This window comes from Tiliqua scincoides, chromosome 3 (genome assembly GCF_035046505.1).
Source record: "Tiliqua scincoides isolate rTilSci1 chromosome 3, rTilSci1.hap2, whole genome shotgun sequence".
In the NCBI taxonomy this organism is placed as follows: Eukaryota; Metazoa; Chordata; class Lepidosauria; order Squamata; family Scincidae; genus Tiliqua; species Tiliqua scincoides.
The window spans coordinates 8,544,528-8,562,084 of record NC_089823.1 but is presented as its reverse complement, the minus strand read 5'-3'; the positions used below and the strand labels follow the sequence as shown (position 1 = coordinate 8,562,084).

The following is a 17,557-nucleotide window of genomic DNA, read 5'->3' as shown; positions in this document are numbered from 1 at the left end:
TCAAATGAATGGGAGGTTCGCCACTGGGGTCTCCAAAGGGTGATGGAAAGATGAGATAACGAATTGCCTCAAGCTCTGAGGCTATTCAAAAATCAGATTCTGTAGTTGCTAATTACCCTGCGAAGAACTCAGCTCCTGCAGTTTGCAAGCATGTGTAAATGTAGGGAGATAAATGTTTGAAGGTCTTTTTCTGGCTATTATTACTTATAAATAAAAAAAATATTATTTCTTTCTAGATCTCCTTTTTTAGAAGTCTGGTAAACCTGGGTGGGTTCTGATAGAGCAGGGGTGTCCAAACATTTTGGCAGGAGGGCCACATCACCTCTCTGACACTGTGTCAGGGGCCAGGGAAAAAAAGAATTAATTTACATTTCAAATTTGAATAAATTTACATAAATGAATGTTAGAGATGGAATTTATATGAATGAATGAAGGTCTTGCAGTAGCTCAAGGCCTATAAAAGGCCTTGCACAAAGCAAGGCCAGCCTTTCCTTCGCTGCCGCTGCTGCATCACAGACATGGAACAGCAAGTCGTGGAGAGAACCCTCATCCCACAGCTCAGGTGAAAGGTCGAACAGTCGTTCTCACGCTGAGAGCAGTTGCGTCAGGCCAGCACGGGCTCCAGCAAGTCTCTGAAAGGCCAGAGGTTCCCTGGAGACTGGGGGCTCTCCACAGGCCAAATTGGGAGCCCCCAAGGGCCGCAAGTGGCCCCCAGGCTGGGATTTGGGCACCCCTGCGATAGAGTGTTATTTTAAAAAGTGGGTCCAGGTGCTATCAAGTTTGGGAACCATTGCTATGGGGCTTCACCACTTGCTTCAGCTGAAGGATAGTTTCATGTGTGCAAGCAGGTGTAATTGTAAGGGAAGAGGACTTCCTATTGAGCACAGGAGCGTTGCTTGCGCACCTCAGTACACAAATTTTTTGTCATAGGCTCTTTCAAAAATGACCTCCCTATGCATGCTGCAGTGCACACCAAAGAGGAAATATGTTTTATTATTTGCAAACAGGCACATGACATAAATCTAGGAAAAGGGCAGCCTCTTTGAACTTCCAAGACAGGAACATGATTCTTCAAACAATCACTCTTTCCTGTTGAAAAGGTGTGCCACAATGCTTCATGTGCTCCATGGAACAGAAGCATGGAAATGTGATGTAATCATGCACTGCCATTGGAACTGTATGCTTTTGGCATATAAAAAGCGACAGTCCATTCATTGTCACCCAATATTCCTTGTTCACTAGCTTTGGAAATGGATTTTGAGTCCATTTTGAGCCTCCTTGAGTCCCTTCGGAGAGAAAGGCGGGATAAAAATAAAGTTATTATTATTATTATTATTATTATTATTATTATTATTATTATTATTATTATTATTAGTTGGCAACCTTCAGTCTCAAAAGACTATGGTATTGTGCTCTGAATGGTGGTTCTGGAACAGCGTCTAGTGCAGCTGAAAAGGCCGATTCGGGAGTGACAATCCCTTCCACACCAGGAGCAAGTGCAGTCTGTCCCTGGTCTGTCTCCCTGGCTGTGGGCCTTCCTTCTTTGCCTCTTTGCCTCAGACTGTTGGCCAAGTGTCTCTTCAAACTGGGAAAGGCCATGCTGCACAACCTGCCTCCACGCGGGCCGCTCAGAGGCCAGGGTTTCCCACCTGTTGAGGTCCACTCCTAAGGCCTTCAGATCCCTCTTGCAGATGTCCTTGTATCGCAGCTGTGGTCTACCTGTAGGGCGCTTTCCTTGAGTTCTCCATAGAGGAGATCCTTTGGGATCCAGCCATCATCCATTCTCACGACATGGCCAAGCCAACGCAGGCGTCTCTGTTTCAGCAGTGCATACATGCTAGGGATTCCAGCTCGTTCCAGGACTGTGTTGTTTGGAACTTTGTCCTGCCAGGTGATGCCGAGGATGCATCGGAGGCAGCGCATGTGGAAAGCGCTCAGTTTCCTCTCCTGTTGTGAGCGAAGAGTCCATGACTCGCTGCAGTACAGAAGTGTACTCAGGATGCAAGCTCTGTAGACCTGGAACTTGGTATGCTCCGTCAGCTTCTTGTTGGACCAGACTCTCTTTGTGAGTCTGGAAAACGTGGTAGCTGCTTTACCGATGCGTTTGTTTAGTTGTAGTTGTTGTTGTTGTTGTTGTTGTTGTTGTTGTTGTTATTATACGTTTAGTTATTATGCGTTTTGAAGATAAGAATGTGGAATTTGTGTTTAATCCGGCAGCAGACAGGAAGCCAGCCTAGGGATATACAGAGAGGCATCAAATGGATTCGTTGATAAGAGAGATGAAAGATTTGGGTGGCAAGGTTCTGAACAGATGTGAATGCTCTGAGATGTTCTGCTTGTCTTTAGGGGTTCTGTACCTTTATACCTTTAATTGACATAGACAAGTGGATCTGTTCAACTCACATCTTTTGCATCCCTGTTCATAAAACGATTTTGCCCTTGAATGCTAAGAGAGGTTGTGGCAGTGTTGTCAGGGTGGTGTAGTGGTTTAGCAGTTGGACTTTGATCCCACTGGAAGATCCAGGTCCAAATCCCTGCTCAGTCATGAAACTTCTTGGGGTGACCTTCGGCCAGTCTCTCAAGTTTACCCACTTCACAGGGTTGTTGTGAGAACATGAGAAGGAACCACATACACCACCCTGAGCTCCTTGGAGAAAGGGCAGTGCAAAAATGTGAAAAATAACATAAATAATATAGTTCAGCAATATAGGACCTGCTGTTCCAGGCTCGATCCCTTGAATTTCCCAGTAGGGTTGGATAAAATCTCTCTCTGAAAGTCAGTGTTGTCCGTACTGTACAAATTGATGGTAAGGCCACACCTGGAGTATTACGTCCAGTTCTGGTCACCACATCTCAAAAGGATATAGTGGAAATAGAAAAGATGCAAAAGAGAGTGACCAAAATGATTACTGGGCTGGGGCACCTTCCTTATGAGAAAAGGCTACAGCATTTGGGGCTCTGCAGCATGGCCTTTCCCAGTTTGAAGAGACACTTGGCCAACAGTCTGAGGCTAAGAGGCAAAGAAGGAAGGCCCGTAGCCAGGGAGACAGACCAGGAACACACTACACTTGCTCCCAGTGTGGAAGGGATTGTCACTCCCGAATCGGCCTTTTCAGCCACACTAGACGCTGTGCCAGAACCACCTTTCAGAGCGCGATACCAGAGTCTTTCGAGACTGAAGGTTGCCAATACAGTCTAGAAAAAAGGTGCTTGAGGGGGGACATGACAGACTTACAAAATCATGCAAGGGATGGACAGAGTGGATAGAGCAGCCATTTTCGACCACTGTGCCATGGCACACTAGTGTGCTGTGAGTGGTCCACAGGTGGGCCACAGGAATTTGGGGGAAGGTAATTTATTAATAGGGCCAATGGGAGATGTGAGCCACCACTGGCAGCATGGTGTGCCTTGTCAATTGTCAAAAACCTGGTGGTGTGCCTTGACCATTTTAGTGCCTTGTCAGTGTGCTGAGATGAAAAAGGTTGAAAATCACTGGGATAGAGAGACGCTCTTTTCCCTCTCACATAACACCAGAACCAAGGGACGTCCACTAAAATTGAGTATTGGGAGAGTTAGGACAGACAAAATATTTCTTTATCCAGTATGTGATTAGTCTGTGGAACCCCTTGCCACAGGAAGTAATGATGGCATCTAGCCTAGATGCCTTTCAAAGGGGACTGGATAAATTTCTGGAGGGAACGTCCATCACAGGTTATACTGTTGGGCATGTGCAACCTCTTGATTTTAGAAGTAGGCTACCTCAGAATGCCATATGCAAGGGAGGGCACCAGGATGCAGGTCTCTTGTCTTGTGTGGTCCCTGAGGCATTTGGTGGGCCACTGTGAGATACAGGAAGCTGGACTAGATGGGCCTATGGCCTGATCCAGTGGGGCTGTTCTTATGTTCTTATGTTCTTATGGCCAAAGTCTTCATAGAAACAGGGGTTTTGAAGAAGGGATTTGAAGGAAGCAAGAGAAGTAGCATTAGACATGGGTTATGGGAGGTAGTTCTGTGCATAAGGGGCAGCAAGAAGGAACAGGTGGAGTTGTTTGAGGGCATGTCTTACTTTACAGTTCGGCTGCTCAGATTAAAACCTTGATTCATTGTGTGTGTGTGTCATTTTGTTTGTCTTTTAAAAAATCAGACACTGTAATTAAAGGCGACTTGGAGCAGTCTTGAAGAAAGAAGTGGGAAGGCTTCATGCAACCCCTCAGTCATTCCTTCATCCCCATAGATCACTGGTTGTCTGAGAGCCTATTCAAACCACCTGAGTGCAATCCACAGTCTGTTCATACCACAAATCTGCATTTCAAGGGGACAGCCTTTGCATCCGTTTCATGGGGATGAAAATGAGACTACAAAGAAGGATACAAAGCTTGTGACAATGTGATCCTTCCCTTGGGCCCGGAGATATTGCAATGCAATCTGAGCCATGGATTTATACCAGTCTCTGAAGAAACACCTGTTTGACTCACACACTCATTTTTGAGAGAAGTGGAAGGAAACAGTGAACAATAAATTGCAGTGGGATTTCAAGTCAGTTCTATTCAAGCATTGAGCTTGACTAGCAGTTATGTAGGAAATGCCAAGTTTGGCTGGTGCCAGAGCTCAGGCCAGAAGTCCAAGAATTAAGAAAAGCCTCATTGGCTACAGTTCTACCTTCTACACTTTCTAATTTCTGCTGTGTTTGAGCGTGTATGTGTGCTTTTAAATTTTGGAGCTAGAAAGATAGATATCCAAAAATGCACATTTGCAATTCTACTAATACATAACACCTCAGCTGTACACTTGTTTACAAGCGAATGCAATCTGAGTCTTCCATCTGTGCAAATCTGTGATTCAAAAAGCTAATGAAGCTTGACTGTTGATCTCAAAATCGATCATGGTTGCGCCTTCCTTCTCAGCTCTGAACTAAATTTGTCCGTTTCATTATTGCTGTATTGTTCAATACTTTGTTTAACCACGGAGCTACGGCACATGGTGCAGAATCCCAGGGAAATGCAGGCTCTGTGGGCGTAAGAGATCACCGATTTTCTAGGGTGTCAGCTGTAAACTAGAGTGAAATACAGTATGTGGTTAGCAACCTTCAGTCTCGAAAGACTATGGTTTAAGCCTACAGCACCCGGTATTCCCAGGCAGTCTCCCATCCAAGTACTAACCAGGCCTGACCCTGCTTAGCTTCCGAGATCAGACGAGATCGGGCATGTGCAGGGTAACAGTTGTGAACATCAAACTATTTGTGCAGCCTTAAGACAACCAAACCATGATGCAGTGCAGCTGTGAGTTAAACCTATGTGCAAAAGGTCAAGTATGTATGCAGCTTGAACAATGCAAGCTGTCTCATCGTTCACAACCACAAACAAAACCACAAGGAGGAAAATTTCGATTGCTTTTCTTTTAATCTGAAGAGCAGAATGAGGCTGCAATCCTATCCACACTTTCCTGGGAGTAAGTTCCATTGACTATAATGGGACTTCTGAGTAGACAGGCATAGGTTTGGACTCTGAATGAGTGAATTCCAACTCAGATGGAACCAGGGTGACCAGATGTCATAACTGCAAAATAGGACAAGGCACCCCAAAATGTAGTCCATCCAAGAAAAATGTAGGACATGACAAAATAAAAGCTAAAAACACTTGTGTATTGATTTCAGGTGGTTAATTTAAACATTATATTACTCATTACATTTAAAATTATATTACATCTAATTTATTAACTACAAGAAGGCTCTGTGCTGCCTGCAGGGGCTTGCTCACAGGAAAAAGGAGGACTTTGGCTAAAAAAGAGGACATGTCCTGGAAAAAGAAGACATCCTGTCGCTCTGGACAGTACTAGCTGAAATACAGTCACACAGCGAGATTTTCCAGGGACATCTGCTGCTTGGAACTTGAAATTATAAAGAGAATTTATCTTGTGACCATCACCATTGCTTACAGCCAACTCTTAAGAAGGAGCCAAATCTCAAGTGTAAATAAAAGCCGACACAGAAGAGCCAGTTGTGGTGAAAGGAGAGGAGACAAAACTCATCTGCCGAAACAGGAACCGAAGATGAAAGAACAGCTGAACATGCATGAGAAACGGGGATAATGAAGGGGAGAGACAATGAGTGAAAGATGACGCAGGTTGGGACATATTGAAAATCCCATCCAAATGCTGCTTAAACTAACACCGCTGTTTGCATTCATTGTTTGCAGCAGCTGGGTGGGCCAAATGGGGAATCTGCTCTGGTTGTCTTGAGGGGTGGTGCTGGATTACAAGTCATTCCGCAGATGGTCGCCTGACCCAATCTGAGCCTCAGCAATGGCTGCGTGCATTAATTTGTGGATTTCTGTCCCAACTTTCCAGGTGAAGTACAAAATTCACAGGGTGGCTGCAAAAAACAGACAGCATAAAAATACAAAATGAGAAACTTGCAAGAAGACAATCGTCAAACGAAGACATAGTGGAAATGGGAAAGGTGCAAAGGAGAGCGACTAAGATGATTACTGGGCTGGCGCACCTTGCTTATGAGGAAAGGCTACGGCGTTTGGGCCTCTGCAGTCTAGAAAAGAGACGCCTGAGGGGGGACATGACTGAGACATACAAAATTGTGCAGGGGATAGATAGAGATGCTCTTTACACTCTCACAAAGCACCAGAACCAGGGGACATCCACTAAAATTGAGTGTTGGGAGAGTTAGAACAGACAAAAGAAAATATTTCTTTATGCAGCATGTGGTTGGTCTGTGGAACTCCTTGTCACAGGATGTGGTGATGTCTTCTGGCCTGGATGCCTTTAAAAGGGGATTGGACAAGTTTCTGGAGGAAAAATCCATTATGGGTTACAAGCCATGATGTGTATGTGCAACCTCCTGATTTTAGAAATGGGCTAAGTCAGAATGCCAGATGCAAGGGAGGGCACCAGAATGAGGTTTCTTGTTATCGGGTGTGCTCCCTGGGGCATTTGGTGGGCCGCTGTGAGATACAGGAAGCTGGACTAGATGGACCTATGGCCTGATCCAGTGGGGCTGTTCTTATGAAGACTGGGCAGGTTGGCAACCTTCAGTCTCGAAGGACTATGGTATAAGCCTACAGCACCCGGTATTCCCAGGCAGTCTCCCATCCAAGTACTAACCAGGCCTGACCCTGCTTAGCTTCCGAGATCAGACGAGATCAGGCATGTGCAGGGTAACAGTTGCTGTCTATGAAGACTGGGCAGAAGGGTCAAATTTTGTGGTCTATTTCTTGCACTGGCATAGCTAGAGGGGATGCAAAGCACTAAGCTTTGCAGGGAAGCTCATTGCAGTGTGTTTGGGCACCTCCTCCTATCTTTTGGAGCCATTCCAGGCAGAAGGAATAAAACAGAGACCTCTGCCTGGCTCCGAAGGGGAGAGGGAGGAGGAGGGGCTGCTTGCATGTTGCGGTGAAGCTCCCTGCGAAACTTAGTGCTTTGCACCCCCTCTTGCTTCACCACTGATTTCTTGGGAGTTGGAAGGCCAAAAAAAATAGAGTGACATTGGCCTGCTTCTTTTGCTGCTGCCTTTCCCTGCTGTTATCTGTTTCACAGTGGTGGTTGCCATGCTCATCTTGGCAGCCAGGACATGGGGAAGAAGCAGTGCCCTGCTAGGCGCATGGCAGCTGCCAGCTTTCTTCCTCTTGAAAAGCACCAACTTGCCAAACTGAAAGGCTGCTCCTCATTTCTTGGCCATGGAATGTTGAAATGGGAGAAGCATGTTGGTGCCTTCTGAGCATGAACAGCAAAAGGTGCATAAGGAAAGATGGTCATCACGTGCTCAAGGTCTCATTTGCACAGGGGTCTGCATGTGTCTGTCCAGGGTTGGTCCAGCCATGAAGTGAATGCTGTGGCTCACATCAGTGGCAGGTGATGGAGGAGTGATCCAGGTGATCCACTCTGATCTGTCTCTTTCTTCCCCTCACCCACCGCAGACCAAGCCACATTGATTGATTGGCGTCACCGCTTCCTGCTCACTGCCCTCTGTTAAACTGAAAGGGACGGTTCAAGGAAGGTGTAAGGTGAATGGGCAGGGAGGCTGATGGCCGATGCCTGCACCTGCGGAAAAAAATTATGCAGACAGTGGTGATCACTCACCTTGCTCCTTAACTCAAAGGGAATCTGCAATGAAGGAGTGATGTAAGGAAGTTTGAAAGCAACCACTTAACTCGCTATTTGCTGTCCCTTTAAAGAAAAACAAAGTGTGGCGCATGCCGGGAGTTCCCAGCATGACCCGCACATGCTGTTTTGACTATCAGGATTGCACAAGAAGAAATGCAGCAACACTCCTGACACCCCGTGTGAGGTGCTAGATCCGTCCCCATGTATGTCTGAGCCATTGTTGTGGGTTGTGGATTTTATGGAAGTCTAATGGTTGGCAACCTTCCGTCTCGAAAGACTGTGGTCTAAGCCTACAGCACCCAGTATTCCCAGGCGGTCTCCCATCCAAGTACTAACCAGGCCTGACCCTGCTTAGCTTCCGAGATCAGACGAGATCAGGCATGTGCAGGGTAACAGACATCTTGCAAACAGCATCTTGAATGCATGGAGGATGAGTGGGTCTGACTCCCAACCTTCCCTGCCCAAGGTGACCAGATCCAATGGAGGACAGAGCGCCCATGCCTTTAACCATTGTATAGAAGAGGGAATTTGGGCAGGTGCAGCTCTTTAAACCATTCCATGTTGAGCTGAACCTGCCCCAGTTCCCTCTTCTATACAATGGTTAAAGGTATGACTTTCATGAACACCAGCACATGCACATGTAATCAACTAAGGGCACAATCCTAACCAGGTCAACTCAGAAGTAAGTCCTATTTTGTTCAAAGGGGCTTACAATCAGGAAAGTGTGGTTAGGATTGCGGTCTAAATCAGGGGAGTCTGTAGTGAGAAATCCACTCCCGGGGATCCAGTTGATTCTACAGCTGTCACCATTGCTAATGTGTTACAATTTATTCGTGAAACTGGGCGGGGAGGGAGGCTACGAAAGGCGATGGATTTGGAAGCGAAGACATGTGCTGGATCCTATCCCCTCCAGCAGTAGCCTCCCTGACACCACTTATCTGCTAGGACTTGTGCTCACAAAATTGCTAGCACAGGTCTGAGAAGACCCATTGCAGAGCATGAAGCTTACGCAGGGGCAAGGGGATTTAAATCCCCTTTACCCGATAAAGCTTCTTGATTTACCCCTTGCCCCTGCTGAATACAGCACACCCATTTTTGGTGCAGCTGCACAAGTTTTTGCACATCCAAAGTGCTAGTGGAGTAATTGAACTATGTAATGAGGGGCTCACCACTAACTGACTGCTGGGATCTGTTGCTGAAAGACCAGTGCATAGTCTGTGGCCATGCCCCATGTTCAATATTTCTCACTAGACTTGGCAAATCTGGCATGCATTAAAAAGGTCTTCCCTAGAACTTACCACAAGTACCTTGCACATTATATTCCCCACTGCCAAGTTTGTTTGGAAGCAGATGTTTCTCTTCATCCTATAATTTAGCTGCCAAACAATTCAACAACTGTGATTCTAAATGGAATGGAAATTTTGCTTCTTCGAAGGAAAAAAGACAAAAGACAAAGTCCCCCAAGAAATAGTGGAAATATTTACGTCGGAAAATGTAAAGCACTAAAGCCAAGTGCCCATCTGCTTTTGAATAATAGCAAATCCTCCAAGCAGCGTTCGAGGAGATTGTCAAAATAATTAGCATACGATAATCACACCAGGTAAGAAATTGATTTCTAGGGTAAATAATTGGCAGGTGAAGGGACTGGAGCTTTCCATGCCATTGGAAAGCATTTTGGTTTATCCCTTCTAGAAGAGGGCTTGCATCTTCCCGTTGAGTAGATGAGAGGAAAAGATTGCTGGACAATGCACAGGGGTGTGCCCACGGCTCAGGGGGCGAGGCACTTATTTTGTATGTGGGAGGTCCTTGATTCAGCCCCTGGCATCTCCTGGTGGAACTTGGAAAGACCATAATATTGTGCACTGGCTGGAAGTGTCATGACCCGGCCCATCCATGAGGTCACTTCACATGGGTTGCAACAGTGGCAGATTCAAGGGCTCCTAGGGGGCGGTGGATTCGAGGTGACCCCAAGCCTGCTGCCACCAAAGCACGCTGCACTGATCTGTTTCCTGCGCACCTGAGTGAGAAGCAGGTCATTCCTGTCCATGGAAGCCATTGGTTCACAAGGAGGGTACAAGGAGCATGATAAGGGTTTTTTGTTTGTTTTGAATCATAGCTCAGAGGCAGTGGACCCAAAACCCAGAGGCAGTGGACCCAGAAAGATTGTATGGGCCCGGATCAGAAGATACAAGATCTGACTCACTCTACATCAGCGGTTCCCAAACACTTTAGCAATGGGACCCACTTTATTAAATGACACTCTATTACAGGGGTGTCAAACTCACTTCAGCCCAGGGGTCACATTCTATTTGTGGCACCTGGCTGAGGGCTTCAGAGCTCCTCCTGAATATGCGGGCTGCCTGAAGAGGTTCCATGGGCCATATCTGGCCTGCAGGCTGTATGTTTGGCACCCCTGCTCTGTCGAGAAACATTAATCTCCCTATATTTACACAAGCTTGCAAACTGCAGGAACTCAGTTCCTTGCAAACTGCAGGAGCTGAGCTCTTTACCGGGCAGTTAGCAGCTATCTGATTTTTGAATAGCCTCAGGGCTTGAGGCAATCAATTATCTGATCTTTCCATCACCCGTGTTTTCTTGGAGGCTTTGTGGGACCCCCCAGAAACCCACAGTTTGAGAAATGCTGCTCTACGTATCATTGGCTGGGGTGTTAAGGGAAGGCAGGGAAATGGAGAACATCACAGTAAATGGTTCTACATGCTGTGGGGGGGGGGGAATGCATGGCTATGACAGCTGCATGTTTACCACAACATCAAGCTTGTGCCTCAGTCAACCACCTTCTTTTGCTTAATGGTTGGACAGGTCATTTGTTTCTAGCTAGTCTTCACTGGAAGCATCACCTGACAATGGCCATTAGACTGGCCATTAGAGAGGTGAGAACTATCCCGCTCCTCAGGCCCTTCAGAAACCAGCCAAGATTAAACTCTTCTTATCCACTTGATTCCTCCAGCATCAGCAGCACATTGAACTTATCCACAGCAAGTGATTTTCCAGCAGAATGTTCCAGAGATCAAGCTGCAAGTTGCATCACAATGAACGAGTGAGAACTCCAGCCCGATTACCATATATATTGCTGGCCTTATCGGTGTTTTGTCGCAATTGTTCAAGTAATCTTAATGATCTTTGTGACAATCTCTCTCTCTCTCTCTCTCTCTCTCTCTCTCTCTCTCTCTCTCTCTCTCTCTCTCTCTCTAAATATATATTGCAAAAACACCCAAACCGTGCTCTGTTCTCAGCCTTATTAAAATGCAGGTTCGGAAGCACTGCTTCTTGGGAAAGTCTCCTGCATCTGTCTTAAATTGAACTTGGACATCTCAGAAGGAAGAACTTTACCAGAGACATTACTTTCTCATGTGGAAAAAACAGAAACCTCGGAAACACCGACAGCCAGATTGCTGAAGAACTGGCTCATCCATGAGTCCAACTGAGCCAATTGCCTCAGGCAGGAAGCTGGAAGAGGGTGGCCACTTCTATCTGCTGACTTCCCTCCCCTCCTCTTCCTCCTCCTCCCAGTCCCTGAGCTGAATAGCATTCATGATGCCTGCTGAGAGCTGAAAGTGATGCCATTAGGCAGGAAGTGATGTCATTATACAGATCATAACAAAAAAAAGCACTTTTTCTTACTTAGGAACTCATTAGCTGCAAATTGTTGGCATCCTTCAGTCTCGGAAGACTTTGGTATCGCGCTCTGAATGGTGGTTAGTGTTGTCTCCAATGCGCAAAGCCTGGGTAAAGTAGATATGGAGGATAGCTTGTTACCCATGCAGCAAATCCCCCCTCTCCACATCGCTGAAATGGTCCAATGGAAAGGCAGAAGCCAATACGGTTGGTTCCAGTGGCATCATAGGAGTTGCCAGAACATGACTGTGTTCAGCCATGAACTGTCTCAGGGACTCCGGCTCTGGATTTTGCCTCGAGGTTGACTCCTGAAGCCTTTTCCATAACTGGATGTAGCCACAAGGCAGTGGAGGTTTGGGATCAGAGTTATCCTTCTCTTAGATGAGCTGCCTTCCCAGGCTAACGAGTCCCATCTAGCAGCAAATGATAGAAGAGAAGAGATAGAAGAGAAAATATGCAAATCTTGTTCATATTGTAAGATATGGGAGAGCCCAATTTTCATGTGGGCTGCCCTTTCAGCTGTAACATTGCTGTAACATTGCTCAGCTGAGAGCCTGAGGGCTGGATAAAAAGCTTCCGTGGGCTGCATCCCCCGGGCCTTATGTTTGACACCTCTGCTACCCTGTCACTGACACTTCTGCTACACCTGGCCTGTGTTTGTGCATTGAGCTATCAGGACCCTGCTTTGTCTACAAGCTGTTGAGGCTCAACAGAGATGACCTGAGACCTTCCCTAGTTCCTCTCTGGCAAAAAGAGAGGGACTCTCTTTGCCTTCCAGGGAAGCCAGACAAAATTCTGAACATGTACTGATGGCATGGAGACATTTGCCATAACCTAGCAAGAGCGATCTGTGAGCAGATACCCTTACTGGACTGGAGGGATACCCTTCCACCCTGGGAAACGTAGATCAGAGATGGATGTGATTATGGGTTTGTATCCAAGTTGCAATGCACCTCTGAGTGTGGGACATCCAATATGAATTCCACCTGCAATGTATTAGTTTGAATGGGGAAGGCACATTCCCATTCATCTTGCAATACAGGGGCAAATTTAAGGCCACAAATCCCACAGCTATATCTGGATGGAGGCCATTATTTTATCTTTGAAAGATCTCTGCTCTGTGAGTCATTTATAGGGGAATTGCATTTCCGTTATTCATCTTTTATTATAGCATATTTAAGGTGAGTTAAAAAAAATATATTAAAAGCTTTCCCCTCTGCAAGTGGATGCAGAGATAAGAACCTTTTATAACTTCCATTTAAATTTCTCGCTGTAATGTTCAAAGCTTAATAGATGAGGAGATTGGTATCTTAATTAGGTTGTAGCTACAATAGAATTTGATAAAAGGCAGAAAAACAAACGTGTGTGTGTGTGTGTGTGTGTGTGTGAGAGAGAGAGAGAGAGAGAGAGAGAGAGAATTGCTATGTAGGAATGCTGTCTAGTTCTTAAGATTGAGGTAGGAACTGGATCTTTTTTTTTTTTTAAGGATTTCAATTTACAAACACAATACAATACTCAACATGTTTTTCCTGTCCTTGGGCACAGAATGCAAAAAGCTACAATTGTGTCAACTTCACAGACTTCCTACATGGAATCCAAAGAACAAGTTGATTATTCCCAATTGCTAGCACATCACCTTCACAAAGAATTTTTTAGTAGTATGGCTGTCTACAGACCATAAGAACATAAGAAGAGCCCTGCTGGGTCAGGCCAAAAGCCTATCTAGTCAAGCTTCCTGTATCTCAGTGGTCCAGTAGATGGGAGCACACAAGACACAAGAGACCTGCATCCTGGTGCCCTCCCTTGCATCTGGCATTCTGACGTAGCCCACTTCTAAAACCAGGAAGTTGCACACACCCGTCATGGCTTCTAACCCTGTGAGGGACTTCTCCTCCAGAAATCTGTCCAATCCCCTTTTACAGGCATCTAGGCCAGATGCTATCACCACATCCTGTGGCAAGGAGTTCCACAGACTAATCACATGCTGGGTAAAGAAATATTTTCTTTTGTCTGTTCTAACTCTGCTGCCACCCAATTTTAGTGGATGTCCCCTGGTTCCGGTGTTGTGCAGGAGGAAAAAGACCATCCCTCTATCCACTCTATTCATCCCATGCATAAATTTATACCTCTCAGTTATGTCCCTCCACCTCCTGACTGGCCTTTTCCACAGTTCTTTCTTTTGAAACAACATACATTTTAAAAGGGGGTCATTTTTCCAAGATGTCATCTTTAGAGATGGGGTGAAGGGTGGCTTTGATCTCCATAGATATAATGATTTCTCAAATCTCTTAAAACCACCCTTTGATTGGTGGCAGGTAATGATATACCCAAACTTACCACTGTAGGATCATTGAAACTTTACAGTGGTTTAACCTTCTTCATATCTTGTGTGTGGAACACCCTCTGCATCTAATGCCAGACTATATCCCCTGCTCCCCAGTTCTAGCTAGTAGTGTAGTCAAAGGGGGGGAGCGCAATAGGTAAGCAGCGCATCCCACTCACCATCTTTTGGGACAGCAATGGCAATGCACAGGTAGTCGCTGAGCGCACTTCCAGGCCAGCCAATTTAGAAGCAGCAGACGGGGAGGAGGAGAAGAGGTGGCAGCCCTTATCAGGATTTCTTTCCTAGGAAAAGAACAATCTGGAACAGGATTGTGGTGGCGGCTGCCTCCTCCTCCAGCTTTTGGATGCTGTGACCTTTGGCATCAGCGCTAGAGGGGGATGAAGTCAGCCACCTCACCCATTCATCCAGGGAGAGTGCATGAGAGGAGGATAGGCCATGCTCTGGGTGGTGTGGCTGGGCAGGGTTTAGGCCAGGGGTGGCAGCAGGTAGGGGCAGCGTGCAGGTACAGGATGTAGAACACCCACTGCCACTTCACTGCTCCTGCCAGCTGAAGCAGCTGTTTCACCCCATCTCATGGGGTCGGCCACCCCTAACAATGCTGTGTTCTGCTCCCCTGGTGGTTGTACATTTGGTATGTGTTTGAAAGGGGCAGAACTGAATGCAAGTAGGATCTCTCCATGCAGTTTGAAACCCTGGCTGATCTGGTGCCGAGGCAAACTGCTAGGGCAGTGTTTCCCAAACTGTGGATTGGGACCCACCTGCGGGTAACAACCTGATTGTTGGTGGGTCGTGCAACTGACAAGCTGGTAGCCGATTAGGAAAATGTATCAAACCCTATGGAAAGTGAAACTAAGCTGCACATGCATATTTACCTGCGAATATATGAACATGCCTCAGTCCACTTTGAAGGGCAGGCTGAGAGGAACACAAGGCCACCAGAACGGTCCCAATCTGATGAATGTAGGCCCCAACAAGCCCTCTAAAAGGGTCAACCCCCTCCCCAAGATTATAATAAAATGTAATGAGTGCTATGGAAAGTGAAACCGAGCCACACATGCCTGTTTACTTGTGGGAAGGCAAATATGCCTCAGCTCCTATCAAAGGTCAGGTGAAGCGGAATGCAAGGCCACCAAAAGGGTCCTGATCCGATGAACGTGGTGATCAGCAAACGCTCCAGAAGGCGGTCCCCCCACCATAGTAAGAAGGAGAAAAACAGAGGCTTGAGCAGCTAGGAAGGTGAAACTTTTTTCACCTGCATGGGTCACCTAAGGTAGGCAAAGCTAGGTGGATCCCAATAGAGTGTCATTTTAAAAAGTGGGTCCTGGTGCTAAAAGGTTTGGGAACCCCTGGGCGAGGGTGTTTCTCTGCAGTGTTTGTCTGCTCCCCATCAGTATCCTGATCAGTTCCCTAACCCTCTTCGTTGTGGCCTTCAACAAAAGGAATTATGGTATGTCAGCAGTTTGACCTCCTCTCTCTGTCCCACTTTCTCTGCTTCCAGGTACTTCTACCATGGCTGCCTGACCATACCTGCAATCTGTCCTGGGTGTCTGCCTGGTTGCTCCTTCAGCGATCAGCTTTTCTTGCCAGGCTACTGTAGGAGAGCAGATTTCCCTACTTCATTTATTCATAAGGTCGTGAAACGGGATGATTTGCAGGCAATGAGCTGGAACCAAACTATCTTTTCATCACTGCCTTCAGCTTTCCACTGCCTGTTTGTTACACTGCCGAGTCTCATCTTGTTTCCAATCAGACTGAACTCTTCATCAAGCCACGCGTTCCAAGAAACTCTAACAATAAGCCCTTCAAAGGGTTGTTGCATGGCTGTGTTAGGACATGGGCAGAAAGCAGTGGAAGGTCATTTGGGTAGATACGTGAGCTTGAAACACAAAGGTTATGAACAGCTTCTGTGTGGAGCTGCAAAACATTATCTCTGAAGCATGGAGAACATGTTTTGCCACTATGCAATGGCCCCTCTGTGCAGACACAGTGCTACAACCATGCAGAAATCACAAATACAGGTGCCCTTCCAATATCTGCCAGGGTTCCATTCTGCCCCACTGGTTGGTTGGCAACCTTCAGTCTCGAAAGACTACGGTATAAGCCTACAGCACCTGGTATTCCTAGGCAGTCTCCCATCCAAGTACTAACCAGGCCTGACCCTGCTTAGCTTCCGAGATCAGACAAGATCGGGCATGTGCAGCTACAGGGAACCCTATGCAAATAGTAGTCCCAGTGCCTCCCCATTACACCACCTTTGTTTTTGTTTAGAAGTGTTGGAAGCATGGAGATTTCTTTCTTAACAAGGAACATTCTTGCTTCATAGATTGCGCAGGCAAGCAGCCTGCATGCTATAGGGAGAAGACATTGACAGGAGGCAGGATAGTTCTTTCTTCTTGTTAACATGAGTTAGGCTCCCTCTAGCATACAGGCTGATTGCCCGCACACTCAGTGAAGAGAGAATGTTCCTCTTTCAGCTTGGAGAAAAGGCAGTTCGGGGGGACGACGACATCAAGTTATGAATGGTGTGGAGAGAGTAGAGGGATGGACACTTTTCCCTCTGGCTCACAATATTAGAACCAGGGATCATCCAATGCAAGTGACTGGCAACAGATTTAGGATGGGCTAAAGCAGTGGTTCTCATACTTGTTAGCACTTACTTGGGACCCACTTTTTAGAATGACAATCTGTTGGGACCTATAAGAAGTGATGTAATTTACCTGGAAGTTATGTCATGGCTGAAAGTGACATCATAAACATTTTTAGCACCCCCTCATTCAACAAAATCAAACCAGTTAATGAAATTAAAAGTTTACAATAAATATAAATTTTAAAATTTAAAATAAAGAAGAACTCTCCTAACCCTCCCAAGCAGTTGCTGATCTGTTTAAAATATTCCCCAAACATCCTAAAGGCTGCAATCTTATCCACACTTACCTGGGAGTAAGCCCCATTGACTATCATTGTTTAAAAAGCATAGACACAGTAGCCTGTTAAAAGTACAGGTCTCTAACATTTCCTCAAATGCAGTCACATGCCATTGTAGCATCAAGTCAAACATATTAAAAATAAAATACATATTGAAATGAATGCGACCCAACTAGTGGGTCCCAACCTACAGTTTGAGAAACACTGGGCTATAGGAAGCATTTCTTCACCAAGGACCTCATTAGTCTGTGGAAGTTGCTGACACAAAATATGGTGATGATCACTAGCCTGGTTTGCTTTAAAAAGGGAATGGATAAAGTCATGGTGGAAAAGTCTATTGGCGGCTATTAGGAATGAAGGCTCTGGGTGATATCCAGGTCTGCATATATAACAAGTCTGCGATATAACAGTCTGCATCCAAGTAGCCATTACAAGGGAGCAATGGCCAGAGATAAATAAGCCCATCCCTCCTGCTCGTGGTTTCCCAGAGGCAGCTGAAGACCCACTTTTTGAAACAGAATGGGCTTTGAGTCTGATCCA

The 17,557-nt window shown here is 46.1% G+C and overlaps 3 pseudogenes; all 3 read right to left on the bottom strand.

The window, feature by feature from the left end:
• Positions 1–5,110: 5,110 nt before the first annotated feature.
• On the bottom strand, positions 5,111–5,227 carry LOC136646874 (5S ribosomal RNA; annotated as a pseudogene).
• A 1,837-nt stretch (positions 5,228–7,064) lies between these two features.
• LOC136647174 (5S ribosomal RNA) lies at positions 7,065–7,181 on the bottom strand (annotated as a pseudogene).
• A 1,218-nt stretch (positions 7,182–8,399) lies between these two features.
• LOC136646644 (5S ribosomal RNA) lies at positions 8,400–8,521 on the bottom strand (annotated as a pseudogene).
• Positions 8,522–17,557: the final 9,036 nt, after the last annotated feature.